The 16,860-nt window shown below is 42.2% G+C and overlaps 1 protein-coding gene and 1 long non-coding RNA gene across 3 annotated transcripts in view; both read right to left on the minus strand.

Annotated features, from left to right (window-relative positions):
* Positions 1-16,860, minus strand: part of LOC142559251 (uncharacterized) — a 199,332-nt gene that overhangs the window by 171,082 nt on the left and 11,390 nt on the right. The window contains exon 2 of the mRNA XM_075670878.1: positions 962-1,049. The gene's annotated coding sequence lies outside the window, so the exon portion shown is untranslated. The remainder of the gene's footprint in view (positions 1-961; positions 1,050-16,860) is intronic.
* Positions 4,920-14,962, minus strand: LOC142560554 (uncharacterized). Of its 2 annotated transcripts, none has more exons than XR_012823393.1 (5): positions 14,630-14,962; positions 13,796-13,886; positions 10,858-11,043; positions 8,888-9,049; positions 4,920-5,265 (listed from the first exon to the last, which is right to left on the minus strand). It is a non-coding gene; the product is annotated as an uncharacterized LOC142560554 (long non-coding RNA). The 2 variants fall into 2 exon arrangements; XR_012823392.1 differs by having other exon boundaries at positions 4,922-5,268.

The raw sequence follows: 16,860 nt of genomic DNA on the forward strand, positions 1-16,860 counted from the left end.
AGCGGGCGCGGCGTTTTCAAGAAAGGAAATGCAAGCAAGGCAGATGACGACTATTTTCGTGTGGCATATATACAAGCCAAAGAGTGTATCTTTGTCTAAGTGTGCGCGTACATTCTTAAACACATGTACACCCTTTGGGGTGTATATTTGCCACACTTTACGCTTTAGTAAAGGTTTACACCCTTTGGGTCCCACAACAATAGTGGCCGTCTGCCTTGGATGCGTTTCCTCTCTTGAAAACGCGGCGCTCAATACTTTCCTGTCGAGAATGCTGTGTCATGCTGACAACGCGCATCACGTTCGTGACTTGAAAGTACCGGGCTCGCACGGTTAAAGAAAGGAAATGCGGACAAGACAGACGACGATTATTGTTTTGTGGCAAAATACTACACAAAGCGTGTAATTTTGTTTGAGTTTACTACTGTAGTTTTCGCAGATTACCGCCGTTGTAAGGCGCTGACACAGCGTGTGGTTAACGACCGCGCGATATAGGTAAATATGCGGGAATCCGTAGATGAAACTTTGGTAGCCTTGGTGTACCTTTTGAATAATCGCTAAAACACGTCGCCGGTCGTTAAATAGGTATATGTGTGGGTAGACAGAGCACAAAAATGCGAACTCATGCAACTAATACGCTAAAAGAGCAGCGCTGGTCCCAAAATAATCCTGCGGAGAGATACGTGCAGTACTGCATGACTGCAATACTTCTCGCCAGCTCGGCTTCTCTAACGTCAACCTGAATCTAAGTAAATCGGAATTTTAGTATTTTGCGTCTACACAAGTGCGGCCACCGCTAGCCGCAAGCAAACCCGCAACCTTGTGCGCAGAAGCACACATGCTTAACCAGTCAGACTCCGCGTTGGATAAAAAGAATGTCGCTTGTGGTTTTCTAAAAAATTAGGCCGCTTGATAATCCCCAAAATTACATTTATTCTAAAGGTTAAGAAGCTGCAGCACTCACCCAACTTTCTGCGGTCCTTCAGTCAAGACTATTCGTGGCACTGCCAGCGGAAAGGTGGTGGTAGAAGATGCAAAGGCTCAGCACGCACCTGCAGACAGCGGTTATGGTAAGCAGAAGGCGTGAACCACGAGCACGAATGAACAGCTTTATACTGCTCCACTGATGCATTGCGCTATACGTACGCATGAGCAGTCTTGGGAAGCTGACGCGAACAAGCATACTAATTAATTTGCAATGCCGCGTCAAAGCGGCACAATTAGCCGTGCAACGGTGCAGCTGCCTACGCATTTCCATTCGAGATGAGATAATAAATGCGTACACGCACCGTCAGCGTTCACCAAACGGCATTATTGAGCAATGTGGTGCCCAGGAAATCCTTCAGTACCGTATACCCACCACGTTCATTTTCCGTTAGAAGGGGTGGTTATCCAAGTATCAGGTCAACGGGCTCGCCTTCAGTGCGGCCTTCGGAGACAGCCTAAAAGTCATTTTCCAAGCATTGCGACAGTGCGAAAGGGCACTTACCAGAAAATCAGCGCGTGTCGTATAGGCACGCAAACTTATTGGAGTACACAGTGACTAATGGAAACAGTAGTGCACCACGTACGCGGATACTTCACCGCGGCCTACCCTTCGGGCGCGAAGTGGACTCGCCAAATGTGGTCTACGAGTCGGGGACTCCCTGGGCTGTCTGCTGCCGCTGCAGTAAACTTTGATCGCAGTGACGGCGTCGTGTGCAAGTTTTCGACGTCAGTGGTACCCGCGACTGGAAAGGTCTCGATTCGAACGCAATATTCCTTCTATGAAAACGCGCACTAGATATTTGCACGCGCGACGAACTCGCTTCTCATCAAAATTCTCGGCCAAGTGGCTAGGACATTAACCATAATCTTAATTTCGTGTTCCGAAATTTTAGTGCTGTTCTGTAGTAAGTACATAGCTCTCTTTATTCATTAGATTCAGTGAAATATGACACATACCCTAGTAAAAACCGACCTCTCTGCTTCAAAAAGCTCTACACAGCCGAGTAGCTGTTTAAGGTTTAAGATATTACAGGCTTGCACTATAGAGAAAAAAATTCAGCAAGAGGGAACGCTGGGCAAAAACTGGCAACAGGAAACACGACACGCCTAATGTCAATCACGTCCGTTAGCTGACGCGAGCATCGAAAAAATGTGAAATGAAATTTGACTTCTCATTTGTCTTTTTTGTTTTCTTTCCCGCTAAAACTAAAACGTTTTGCGTGGAAATGAACTTATACTTCGCGACTTATTTTTCTTGCGTCACTTAGCAACAATATGGCGGCACGCCAGACGCACCTTATTCATGCATCATGCAGAATTGCCATATTGCGCTATTAACAGCCAAATTGAGAAACTTTTTAGGCTGGTTGGCATCGAAAATTCTAAGTTGGCTATATGACTATATTTGGGCTATTTTTGTCTTAAGGACTTCTGAGTCCCGAAGACCACGTCAACACTGACAAAATTCGGGATTGCCGGTTTATGAAAACCCAAATACCCTTGATTCTACGACAAAATGTAGGCGATCTCGAAGGCTGTGTTCTCAGGCAATGTCGGCACTGGGAGGGTGGTGTTAAGTAATGGCTCCCATGTTTATGTGTCATTCCAGCGCTAAGCTCTCTTCTCTTTTGGCTCAGCTGTGATGAGCAAAATGAAATGCGTGTTGTACACATAAGTGCATGTGATACTGTTGCGTCCATATTTTATTTTTGCACAAATTGTTGTGCTGGTTGGGAAAGAGTTCTTGACAGTTTATAGACGCAGATATTGTGTTCTGCTGACTTCCTATTTTGATGTGCAGGGTTTCAATTTGTCAGAGAAAGGGGTTTACTTTGGGGGAGGGGGGGGGTGTACTTCATCACAGCCGTGCACGACCCATAAAAATCGATTTCGCGTGTTCGCAAGTGAAATTACATTTTTTCTGAACTTGCACTGAGAGTACGGTACCCAACCCCATCAGACATTTTGCAACACACGCGTTCACACCTACATTCACAGACACTTACGTACACGTATTCACATTACGCGAATTTTACCAGCGAATGCCACTTTAAACACTCCGCCATTGAACTCTTTTCGATACTAATACCACCTTGATTATTGCCAGTGCTGTAATCCAGGTGGAAATTAAAACTTTAAATTTTAATTCACCTCTGCTGTTATGGGCCAGCAAGTCGTTCTGTTTCAACTCAAAAGCGAATTGCACTCAAAACATTCGCTTCTTCGCACGAGGAAAATGCGAGAAGGTTTCAAGTTTTCTCATAGTCCAGTGGACCTCCAAGCAGCAGCATTTGCTAACTCAGCGTCGAGCTACTTTCGAGTAAAACACAATATGGAGAGAGAAAGAGAGAGTGGCACATAAATAACATGTTTGTTTTATGAATCAAGCATAGGAAGCGCATCCCTATTCCAAAATGCCTTGAACTCGGGCCGCCTCTTGGGAACTCGATCGTGACCAGCCGAAGCTCATCCTTGATCTTGGAGCAGGCAATATTCTGTCCGAATCTTATAGAAAAATGTCTCGTGTAAAGCAAAGTGGGAACTGAAGTTAGCTAAGAACTTGGCTCAGTAGATATATGAACAACCTCAAAAGCAAATCGGAAAAGAAATCCTTCGGCTCATTGTAACAATAAGTGTTGTCCAAACACACGTCTGAGTGGCACCCGTCATCAGAATGTTTTACGCAGATATTGAGGCCATTGTTGTGCTGGTTGCATGCGGCGGAAGTAATTTTCGAGACGGAAATACGCGGTGATGTTTGGACAACAGAACTGCTTGTTGGCCTACTTGGTGCTTGCTAAAAGACATGTTTTTTGCCGCAATTGAACACTCACAAAAGGAAGACAGATAAAGAGCCGCCCGTGTTGTCTTCATGTGTCTTCCTTTTGTGAGTGTTCAATTGTGGCAAAAAACATGTTTGGACATCATCGACACCTTCTAAGACACCTGCAGACATAGCAAACATTTTCGCTGTTTTCGGCTACTTTGGGCTCACTAAATATTTGGGCCTGGCGATTTTTGTGCTACATTTTGAGATCATTTGGCTACGTTTACTTAGAACCATCTGGCAACCCTGGTCATGCACCACACAGGCCGCCGAAGCGAGCGAGGCAGGCTGCGCATGTGAAGCTCGCCTGCTCGGCGACCGTTTCCTCCGGACGTAGCCTTTTTTTGGGGCTCCCGGCGTATTCTTGCGTTTCTTGAGCACTTCGACTCGGCGCCACTACACCAGTCGACTACGGCAAGGTGAGAAATTTTGTTTGAGTCTGCGACGCATTTCAAGCAATTTAGGCTTTTGCCGCATGGAACAGAGGCTTGTGACGCAGCTAGCGAAAAACATCTCCGCCTTCCTGGCGTAGTTAAATTCAGTTAATGACTCGTACTGGGAGATATTTCGGATACTTTCTATGAGCCGCAACTACACTGTAAAAAAAATTTGCCTTGCTTTACAGAAAATTTGCTGGTAATTTGTGACCGAACACTCTTCCGTAAATTAAGAACGGTCATTTCCGTAGAACGGACAACTGTAAAAAAGAGACCGTAATACAAGATACGACTGCTTCTGTATATAGAAAACGGAAGACTCTGTATTCTGAATCTGTACTATAACCGTTAAAGTACGGTGCTTCTCGTATTCAGAAAACGGAACACACTGTAAGCTGAATCTGTACTATAACCGTTAAAAAACAGGTGCTTGCCGTATTCAGAAACGAAAGACTCCGTATGCTAAATCTGTACTATATCCGTTAAAGTACAGGTGCTTCCCGTATTTCATCTTGCAGAGCATATCCATTATTCGAAGAATGTGCCATCGGGGACAAAATTGCCCAGGACGTGCGAGAGTTGACCGAATTTTATTGGTGTGCTATTTGCTGGGATCAGCCGTGCCACCATCTGCGTTCGGAATGTGCATACGGGACCCACTGTTTTCAGCAGTCTTGAGCAGAAATGCAATTTGGTCAACGCTCGCACTTCCAGGGTACTTTTGTCCACGATAGTACATCTCCTTTAATGCAAATGTCATGAAGGCAGCTCATAGTCAAAGCAGCAGGTCACCATTGAGAAAATTGTCTTGCCAACACACTGACATGGCTGCAGAGATAAAACACTTTGCACTTTGTGATATGAATGCACTGCATAGCATATATACAAAAAGGTGCAACATTTCAGTCCTCAAGTTCTTAGATCACAGAAGCAACTTTATTTTCTTCAATCACTCGTCTTGCACTTCTTCCTGTTGAAAGTTGTTCTTGACTCCAAACGCTTGCAAGGATAAACTTGCTGCTGTTAGGAGAAACAAATAGTATTCATGAATATCCATCCTAAAGAAAGCGGCAAAAAAGTATAATCACAGAACACGACAAAGCAGTAACTTCTGTGTTAGAAAAACATGTAAGTAGATCAACATTGTTGGAACAAGGGATGTTGCTGTAGCCAACATTTCGACATAGGTGCTTGTCATTAGGGTAGCAAATGTTTTCCTTGGCTGTGTTGTTTTGGATTGTGCATATCTCACTGGCCCCTAGCCTCATTGGGGGAGAAGTAACTGATGCATATAATAGGTCAAGAGAAGCCAAAGTGTTAAAATAAAGGAAGGAAGGGTGTGCTTAGCAGTGGTGATTGTGATGGAGCGGGTATGAGCAATGCTGTCAGTACTTGCCAAGAGTAGGGGTGACCAAAACAGAAAACGATGTACACATGTAAGCAGTCATTAATCCAGTAGACCCAATCTTCCCAGAAGACAAAATAGGTATCAAGATAAACAGTTTGCACTTTTGGAGAAGGAAAACGAAGAATTAAGGAAAATAAATTTTGTATCAAGATGCATCTGGTTAAGATCACTGCAAATGGTAAATGAAGGCACATTATGAATATATATTTTGTTGAAAGCCAATGAAGAAAAGATATATTAACCAAATATAAAAAAATAGGGACATTAAAATTAAACTGGGTATGACCATAAAACAGTAAAGAACAGCCTGTGGAAAAAAATGGGATGGATAATATAACCAGGTGCAAGATTGCAAAACGTCGAACGCTGTTTATATTCATGCTGCTGTTAACGGCTTCAAGTTTCTGTCTTCCTGTGGAACCTTTGTCTTACTTGAACAAGGAAATGGGTCATTTTTTAAACAAGCCAGTTCAAATGCGGTTCAAAGCTTCAGCAGTGCTATAATGAAAGAAAATATTATGGTCAGCTCTCCTGGGTGTGCTTTCATTCACCAGTTATTTCCACCAGTGTAAGTTCAAAATTTAATGGTCTAAATGGACCTTAGCTCCTGGCAAACCATTAGCTGGTCTTTTTCAACACAGATGCCTGCACATTATATGTGTTGACAGGAGTGCTAGCGAACTACATTATACTTGTTGCCACAACCAAAGTGAAACTTGGTAACAGTGATTGAACAAAAAAAACAGCATTCCACAATACTGATTCAAGTCATCTGGAGAAGTTGCTTAAGTTAACGTACACCCCCTACTCCACCAGACACAATTATTCACCACACTGACTCTTATGGTGTCAACCATGCTATTACAACACTAGGCATCAAATGAGGAGAATTAGGGGATAAGAGGGCACAATGCTTTTTGTTAGAACATCAAATGTGCTTTACATAAATGCTACATTCCAACTAACAAAGGAGCAACCGGTTTGTGAGATAGTGACCAATGCATACGAAAGCTAATGACATTCTGTGCAGCAGAATGTTGACGATGAGGTGTTATGCGCACAAGTGTACTCTTTCACACAAAATGACATCCTGCACTCAAACCTTGTGCCAAGATTAGAGTTTTAAAAACACCATAGTGGAAAGCAAAGAGTGCTAAATTTGTTGAAAATTACTAAAAGTTATTCGATTATTCATTATCCTTACTGTTCGTTAAAGATTCACAGATTGTTCCCTACGGGTGCTGTAAACAGGCACCCTGCTTTTACAGTGGTAGCAACAATGATCTGTGGCACAGACAAGAATAAATGCTCATGAAGTTTATGCAAGAGTATATCCTACAAATTACACCCCATTTCACATTCCAATATGGTAGAAGAGGAAGACGAAAAAAACTACTTTCTGGTGGAGGATGCATACCGCAGAATAGAAGAAACAAGTGTACCCTAACCATTGCTGCTGCCGATGCCTGTGCACTAACAGTTACATATAATATGGCAGTTACAATTGTTTTTGCACAAGCACTGCAAGCTGCGGCCAGTTTACAAGTACACAGCTGTAATAAATTTAGGGCAAGCTAAAGCTCTCTAATGGATTTATCTCATATGACACAATTGGAATGCAATATTCTGCAAATAAGTGAAGCGCGATGTGCCATCCCATACAATGAAACACCTTTGAAGAATCTGAATCACCACCTGCACTCTTAGGCAAAGTTACACCCTTTGGAGTGCCCCTTCTGCCACACAACAATAATCATTATCTGCCTTGATGCGTTTCCTTTCTTGAAAACGCCACGCCCGCTACTTTGCTGTCGGGAATGCTATCATGCTGATAACGCGCATGCCGTTCGTTACTGGAAAGCACAGGGCTCGCAGCGTTAAAGAAAGGAAATGCATAAAGGCAGATGACAATTATCGTTGTGTGGAAGAAGGGGCACTTCAAAGGGTGTAACTCTGCCTAAGAGTGTGAGCCGTGACGAGGGAAAAGAGTGTGTTCTGTGTAAAGTAGTGCACCTGTATAACCTAAAGCTTTGGAGAATGCATTTAGTATGAGCTGGGAAGGTTCCTAATTTTAATTGCACACAGTGAAAACCTCCATGCAGTTTTGCAAAACGCAAACCCCCTACCTTTGTGTTGTTCAAACGTAATGACACGCAGGGCCATAACATGTACATTATGGGTTTCGTTCCCAAACAATCAAAGTGAATAGCACCACCCTAAGTGTCATGTGCCTTCTTGTTAGTGTCGAATGCTGCGATCGGCAGAGAAACTGATTTCTGGAGCAATATAAAGTATTAGGTACTGTGATCCCAGTTCTTTCACTGCTGTTTAAGCATTATCGGGTCCTAAAGTAAAAAAAACAAGGAATAAATACATGCATATTTTACGTCACAACCCTCATAAGTATTTAGTAGTCTGGATTATAAAGGATTCCAGATTTACAATGCAGGACAGATTTTATTCCACTGAAAGAATGGCATCATGCCAATGATTCTGCATTTGGTGCTATATTTATTTGTATTTAGTTCAGTTGGAATGTGTGTGTATCGTCAGCGATATCGCTTGACATGTTTTATATTGACTGTTTCCTAAATTTAGGCAAATTCGTATTCGCAAATAACCTTGTAGGACACCAAGAACTTGCTTAGCAGGAGTATTTCTAACATTTGCAAGATATGAGGCTCTTGAATGCATATATAAGCCTGGGGTACACGCCGCCCCCTAATCTCATCAGCAAGTTTCTGGAACTCATCTACGAGGTTTCTTATGATGAATGTAAAGTTGCTTGAACGGGAGAAATAGGGAATTTATAACAGGTGAATTATGCAGCATAAGAACGATGTCAGCAAGAACTATAAAATGAAGACTATAAAATGCAAGAATTATTTGGGATGATTTAAAATTCTGGCATTGGAATGAAATGTCTTTCAATCTATATATAAACTCTGATTATTCACTCTACTACCACTACCTTCATTAGAAACATTCATAATCATTACCCTATCTATGCCACATCATCTTCGCTAATATTCAAGCCTTCATAAGCTGCTTTTTTTTACAGCTAATTCTCTGTGGGAAAGAGGTGTCCGTGTGAAGACCATATCATATACTTATTACCCGTTTTTTGATAATTGATAAGGGAAACACTTCACACCAAAAATGCATTGAGCTTGAGCAAGTTCTGCGTTTGATGCTGTTGATTCTTTTTTCCCTTTGCCATCATTGACCCACCTGGTTAGCTAAGTAGACAGAAAAGCTGCAGGAGAAAGGTGGGGGTGCCAAACCAGACTTGTGCCCCAGGGGACCTTTTCACGGTCACTGGAGGAACTGCCTGTGGCCTCGGCATCTTCCTTGAGGGCCATGGCCATGTCTAAGAAACCTTGTCTCCACAGGCTGCACATAGAAAGATAATTTGCTGAGCTAAGTCTTTTTCTTAAAAGAACCCATTTAAGTTGTATTCGTGGCTTTGCACCACAAAACTGACACATGACTGGCCACTCAAGACACTTTATGTGTATTCGCAGGCTTATTCCTTGGAAAAACACTTTTATGTAGCACACAATGAGTAAGAGTAACAAAAAAGTGTATCAGGAGGCTTTCATATTGCTCTACAACTTTTCGTTGACACATTTCATTTAATTATTTGAGATATTTAATAACTAATTAGGAATTATGTAATTAGGCACAATGCACAATATAATCAGAGCATCTACAAGCGATGGCAAACATCACCTTCATTTTGTCTAGTTACATCGCATTTACATATTTCTAAATCTTGGTGCATGATAGTTAAGACACCCTCAAAAACAATATTAAAATTTTCATAATCATCTCTTGCGTGTTATTGGTGGCTATGGCTGCTTCAAAGTTATTCTTTCAGTATGGTACAAGCAGTTTTGAAGTGAAATTGTTTTGCATCGAGGGCATGTAATCTAGACAATCAAGCAAAAGGTCAAGTTGTGTTCACTATTCAGATGTTTAACTAAGAAGCTGCAGGAAAAGGAAACAGGACACAACACCTAATCAACAATGCAAAATTTGAAAATTTAAACTGAACAAGAAACCAGTTTTTGAAAGCACAGAAAAAAAGCCAGAAGCTTACATCGAATACACCCTTGCTATGTACTCCAAGTGAAGTTGTTACCGCAATGCTTGGGCACCATATGAACGTAACAATCAACAACTTCGAGCAGAATATTAACACCACTAAATGAACTGGCCTTTGAAGATTCTTGATCTGAAATCCTCAACGACTTGTTCTGGCATTTAATCTGTCAAGCTCAATCTGTATTCTCAAAAGCTGGCTCTCGGCCATAATTTCTCTAAACGCAACATCAGCTTAAATCTCAAGATAGGGTTGACCTCTAAATAAAGTGGATAATGCATGGCAAACATCATGAACTCTCTTACATGTTAACCAGAGGGTTCACTCATGCAGCCATGAAATTGTGATGCAGACACGATATATTGAAGCTGGTTTTGTGAAGTGTTTCATGCTTCCAAGGCTTCTTCAGTTGTGAAAGCTGTCTCCATTAGCTAAATAAGCGATGAGAATAAAAAAAGTACTTCAACATGCTCACAATATGTTGGCCATTTGCAAGTAAACAGCAGCCTTTTTGGGCGCCCAGGTTGCCTGGTGCAAATCTACTATGCCACAGTACTTGCGTTACCCAGTACCAGCCACTTTAAAATACAATGTGTTCAGAGCCCTTTCCCTCTGTTTGTCTGTTTTGGAAACAGTTTAGAATGTGTTCAGTAGGCGTCGAGAAAGGGGACAGAAAACACTGTGCACCACTGATTTCGAACATGTTTCGCTGGATGCAGCACACCGCACCGGATGCAGGTGAAGCCAGTGGAAATGCGATGTCATGCAGTCGCTTGTCCTGGAAGCAGGGCATATGGTGGACTAACTAGTGCGTGCGATCAGATAATATTGCTGCCGAAAAACTTTTCTTTGTGGTTTTTCACATTTTAGGAGGTCTCTACATGTCTGGTAAGCACTTTTATGACAATCTGAACCCGTATACGATAGTTTTCTCTTACATCAAGTTTTTTCTGATTTACCAGTGTTTCCATTGCAAGCCACTTATGTTAGCGACACTGTAGACACTACAATGGAAAAATTCTGGACACCTCGAAACACTGCTTGGGTAGGTTATGGCACATCAGGCAGGCATGTTAGGGGAAGAAATGCCACACACCCGTGCAACAAAGTGCTGCCGCAAAGTTGTGAAGCACCAACTTCCGGGACAAGGCCAGCTTCAGTCGAGGGCGCTCGATGTGCTGTTCATCCCCTGTAGTAGAGATCAGTGGCTTGTACCCTTTTATACTGGCTGTCTTTTCTGGTCGGAACCTTGGCAACAGCTTCCACCATACTTTTTTTGAACCTGCAACATGTGCAGAGAAAGTCACATCACTGTGCGTTGATTGTCTGGCTTTATTGTGCTACACATTCTATCAAATCATTAAAAAATACAGTTCACACATTTTTACTACTGTATATAGACAGTCTGGTTGCTATACACGCGAAACATTACCATTCCTCTGACAGAATGCAACAATAGAAGCGTACACTGTAAAGCTACACTAAAATTTAAATTGATGTGACACCGTATGAGCATACAGTATGCTTACTGTATGCTCTAGCCCTGTGTCAAGTAAAAGTTAATTGTCAATCATTTATGGTGTATTTCTACTTATTCTGGGTCATCAAACTGTACAATCAATGTTCCATGTTTACACATTGTTGGCTTTTGATTGCCTATGTGATCCGTTTCCTACTTACGCATGCAGTAATCCCACTGTAATAAGGAAAAAGAGAATAGGAAATGCCGTGATAATCTTCCACATTTGATGAGGGCAGGAGCAATGGCCAATAGCATGTGGTTGAAGCTACGTAAATACTCAGTTTTCACACAGCTTAATTATTCAGCAAGTAATAAAGAGCTATCCTGTGCACCTCTGCATGACCAATAAAATCTGACTACTTGACACTGCACTAAGGCTGCCGCTTGGTACTGTTCGGCAGTTCAGCTTTGGTTTTCTGATATAGAGAACTGTTTAGGTACCAGTAGTTTACTTTGCGATAAAATGGACCTTGGAGCACTGGTCAGTCATTTGCACATAAATAATGCGACAGCAAATATAACACAAGGATAGGAATATGGGTCTCTTGGAAAAAGTACATACACATTATGATTATAATGTGATGTGATGCCACAATGAAACAGAAAGCAACGCATAGAAGTGGACGGCGCTTCCATGCCACCAAGGTTATTGGACAGACAGTACTTCAGAAGTGCCCGCAACACAATGTGTTTGCGGGCTAGTTGGTGTGAATCCATAAATACTTTGTTAAGCGCAAAACAATGGACACAAGAAAGACGACCAGCACAAGGCGGTACACTCAACTGACATCACTTTATTGCGTCGCTCCTTTATAAATAGTAGAATCTAGAAGAACATGCGCAGTGAGCACCATGTGCAGAGACCACCAACAACCAATCACAAGAGTGTACTCATGCGACGGGATCCACAAAACCATATTGAGCACTGCACAAGGTTAAAGAAGGCACACTAATGCACTGTGACCCCAATGACTGTATGAAGAAAGCTTCCGATAACTCTCGGGCGGTGGTATCACAGCACTTTTTCAAAATCGAAGTATCACGAAACATGGCTTTGCACTTCCATATTTTACAATGTTGAGCCAAATGGGAACCTGTGCCTGTTGGTATGGATCGCTTAGGTTCGCAATGTTTCGTGATGCTATGGTTTTGAAAAAGAGCCGAGATACCTCCGCCAGAGAGTTATCGGAAGTTTTCTTCATACAGTCATTGGGGTCACAGTGCATTAGTGTGCTTTCTTTAACCTCGTACAGTGCTCAATATGTTTTTTTTGGATTCTGTCGCATGAGTGTGCTTTTTTGATCAGATGTTGGTGGTTGCTGCACATGGGTGTTCACAGCACATGTTCTTCTAGATTCTGCTGTCTACAAAGGAGGGACGCAATAAAGTGATGTCAGTTGAGAGTAGCACCTTGTCCTGTCGTCTTTCTTGTGTCCGTTGTTTTGAGCTAAAAAAGCAATGATGTATTCCTTGTGTGTGTTTGAAGACAGCTCCACACGCAGTAGCGTATCCAGTATTGCTGCCCAGTGGTTTAGCTCGCCGCAGTTTGAAGTGCCACAAAACATAAGGAGAGAAACCTGCATTATAGTCTTGTTGCAAACAAGAATATAACGTGAAGTGCATTCTGAGGCCAGAAACTATAAAAAAAAATTTCATGATGCACTGCTGTGCAGGGTTTTATAGCAAAGTCAAATACATTTAGTGTAAATATCACACTATGATGGTGCACAATGGTGGTAATCTGTAATAATATAAAAGGTGCCTTAATGTTACAACAAAAGCTGACATTACTTAATAATAGCCCTGTAAAATTTAGCATGCAGGGGCACCGCTTGGTTAAACAATAGTGATGTATTGTCTATGTACACAAGTATTACCCACGCATTTATGCCATTGTCTAAATGGCATAAATGAATGGGTAATACTTGTATACATAGATATTACATCTCTATTGTTTAACCAAGTGGGTAAACTATGTCTGCCTGACACAAGATTAGAATTAAACCATAAATTATATATATTCACCCTAACAGTAACACCTCATTTGAACTTCACAGTAAGTAGACGCCTGTTGATGCCAGCCTCCCCCAATGCTAAACTGTGCTGCATGCTCTACAGAGAAATTATAGTGGTATCACTCAACTCTGAAGCAATTCAGGACTGCAGCACTGTAGAAGACATCTACAAATGTCCCATTTCATGTATAACAGCCTGAATTGCTTGCACATCTTACCAAGTGCAAATTAAAATTTCTTCTTGTTTAGCATTTTTGCCTGCTAGACCACAATCCAATGTCATCAATATATTAACATATTACCTCAAAGAACCTAATTTGGCTTATAGATTAACACCTCTGCATACTGCCACAGCTGCACTCTGTCATATGCGTTGCAATCATAAAGGAGTGCTGGTCCACCAGCACTCCAATGTCACTAACAGTGATCACCTACACAGCTAAGTAAACGGTCATGATTCAGGTGGCAAATAGCTAAGAGAAAAAAAATCCACTCACCTTGAGAGCTACAATACTGCAAAAACTTGAGAGAGATGGACCCATTGCAGGCAGCAGACCTCTTCTCAGCTCCAGCACAACAGCAACTTGCCTTTCAGTAAAAGAAAAGGATTGATTAGTAATGATAAGTTACCTTGTTTTTGCTGAGTATCAATACAATCTGACTTTCATGCATATCCACTCTCCGGTTTAGTAACACAACTGAATTATTCGTCAAATAAAAGAGTCTATGATGATACCATTCGCCTCTCTTGTAGGTCCAAATTTTTTCGCACTGATACCCCGTTTACTGCTTGCTTACTGACACGAATGCCTTGACTGCCCAGACATCATTCGAAGGAACACGTCTTGCTGCACCGCAAAAAGTTGCACCAGGGAAACACAGCAGAGCAAATAACTTTTTTTTTTCTGGTCACAATTAAAACGTGCACCCAAGCAAGAAAGTAACGATCACAGGTAGTGAGCGACTGCTATTGCCTCGAACATTTATTTCCGTATTTTAACAGAAGTTCTTGTATCGGATACAGTATGCTCTCAAGCCAATACAAGCGTTAATACAAGAGCTCAACTGAACGCAGTTTTATTCTACGCTTTTAACGCGAGTGAAGAAAAGGTTAGAAGTACCTCACGGAAATTGCGATCGAGCCAATCGCGCTAAGACTGGAATCGATCTGAAAAGATAGGGTGATCCCTTTCCCCATTCATGCGTCATTTTTGCCCTAAGACGTTGCATAGTGGTCTTTTGAAACAATATTTCTGTTCGCGACACCGGCTTACCACACATCATTTTAAGACCTACGTTATGCAAACCAAATAAGATTAAAATGGGCTTACCTCATGAGCAAGTTACGAGCGCGCGTAGACTGTTGAACACCCGTTGAGAGCAAGCAGGCTATCCGTGTCCAAGCGCATACGTGCACCCAAACACAGGACAACTTCTTCGATGCCGCAGCGTGCAGAGTTTTGTACACGAAGTGAAAGACATCCAGCGCAAATATCTCCGCGCGATGACGGCAAATGACGAGCGCACAAGCGTACACGACACAGCGACAAATTCGGAACTTTGCCAATTCGAACGTGCCGAGACCCAAGCAGCGTAACCATCCATCGTTTCTGTTCTTCGCTCCCGATGCGTCAATCTCTCTTCCTTGGGGTCCTGCTCCACTCTTGAGTACAAATCAAGAGATATTTACGGCGAATTAACAACACTTACAACACGACTCGAAAAATGCCGACCCACTACACATGTGCAGCTCCACCGCAACTCCAACGGACGCGCAGCGCGTGCTGGCCCCTGGTGCCGCACTCTGAGCGCGGAGAACCGAACGGAATCGGTTTCGTTTTCGCATTTGTGCTCTAGTTACTCGAACTGCAATATAATTGCTTGACAATTAATTGAATTCTAAAAGAGGAGAACGCTTTCTCTCCCACAAGTTAGTGCGTTTTATACAAAGGGAGAGAGAATTCAAAAAGCTGAAAGGCAGGGAGGTCAACCAAAGCATTCGCTACTGGCGATAGCAAACCCCTGTGCTACAATAAAGTGCAAAGCAGTGCACTGCGATGCGTCCATAAGCTCTAGTACAGTGATAATTTGGGCTGGTTGGTGCATGTAATGAACGGGTAAATAATGAGTTGTGTCATAACATTACCCATGCATAAAGCACATGGAACTAATGGTGTTGCATTCTAGGTCAAAAAGAAATAAAGCTTGAATCGTTACATCTCGACACTGGGCATTCTGTCTTTCCGTATTATTTTTTTCTTCTTTTTGACAGTATACACAGTACTAGCACGGTAATAGGTCCTTCATCTTCAGTCACCTTCCAGTAGTTCACACATGTCGGTGCATGTTCGCGTTCTTTATTCTACCGTACAAGAACGAGCGCGCTTACCGGTCTTGTTTCAAGATGAAGCGCCAAATGTTTGCGATTACATCTTATCGCAAGAATTAACACATGAACAGTGAAGATTATGCGTAATCGATTTGTCTCAATGAATGGGCAGTTATTGTCAGAGACGAGATATTTGGTAAATATCATGGGAATGAGTTCAACCAACTACATTGCAGTTCAGCAGTGCCCTTTGACATTTGGTTTAATTGCTTGCTGCATTCGAAAATTTCCTCCGACCGTTGTACTTGGATCAATAGGCCGCCAGTCCCCTTCGACACCATTTATTGCCAAATGTAAACGCAGTTACGGTCATTATACCACTCCCTGCGTTTCGGTACTGATTTAGAGTGCGCACAATTTTTGGCGTATATGGCGTAAATGCTGGCGTAAATGCACCAGCACCTGAGTGCCGCAAGCTTGTTTACGTATGCACGTATGTCCCCGGCTCTTCATTCACTTAAACATATATGCTGTGTTATTAACTATAAAAGCGCTTAATTTGAGAACATTGCGAGAACACGCATATATTTGCGCATATGATCAGCGTTACAAAGCCCATATGCGCGGCAAACTGCGACCGGAATAGAAGATGCGTATATATATTTATACGATCTGTTATTGCAGCTTTTGGTAGAAGGCTAGCTCTCACATTTTGTACGCAACTTCATAATGCGTACAGTTTGCGTGTTCAATAAAGTATTGTTAGCTGAAACTTTATGAGTACGAGCGCTCATTCAGACAGCTTAAATTTTCTCACAATATACGGATGTTCAGATAACAAAAATACGGAATTCTCTCTGTTTCGTCCAAAACAGTGTATAGCCGTTATATGATTACAGTGAAAATGTCCGTAAAGCTGAATACGGAGAGCACTTTCCGTATATTAACGGCAGATTTTGCCGTATTTTTGAAATATGACATACTTTCCGTATTTTTATCTGCAGTTCTCCGTATAATGACAGAAATCCCCCGTAAAATTACGGAAATTTTTTACAGTGTATATTTTAACTCCTTTCAGTTGTTTTTGGGCACGCTCGCCACACCCTACTTTGTGACGCAGTTTCGCGTGTACCGAATCTTACCGAGACAAGTTCTGGCGCTTTCTCTGACATCCAACATGATTGCCTCTAATTTCGTTACTTTTTGGGGTACTTTTGAAGCCCGGTGGCCGCG

This window comes from Dermacentor variabilis, chromosome 10 (assembly GCF_050947875.1).
Source record: "Dermacentor variabilis isolate Ectoservices chromosome 10, ASM5094787v1, whole genome shotgun sequence".
NCBI classification, from domain to species: Eukaryota; Metazoa; Arthropoda; class Arachnida; order Ixodida; family Ixodidae; genus Dermacentor; species Dermacentor variabilis.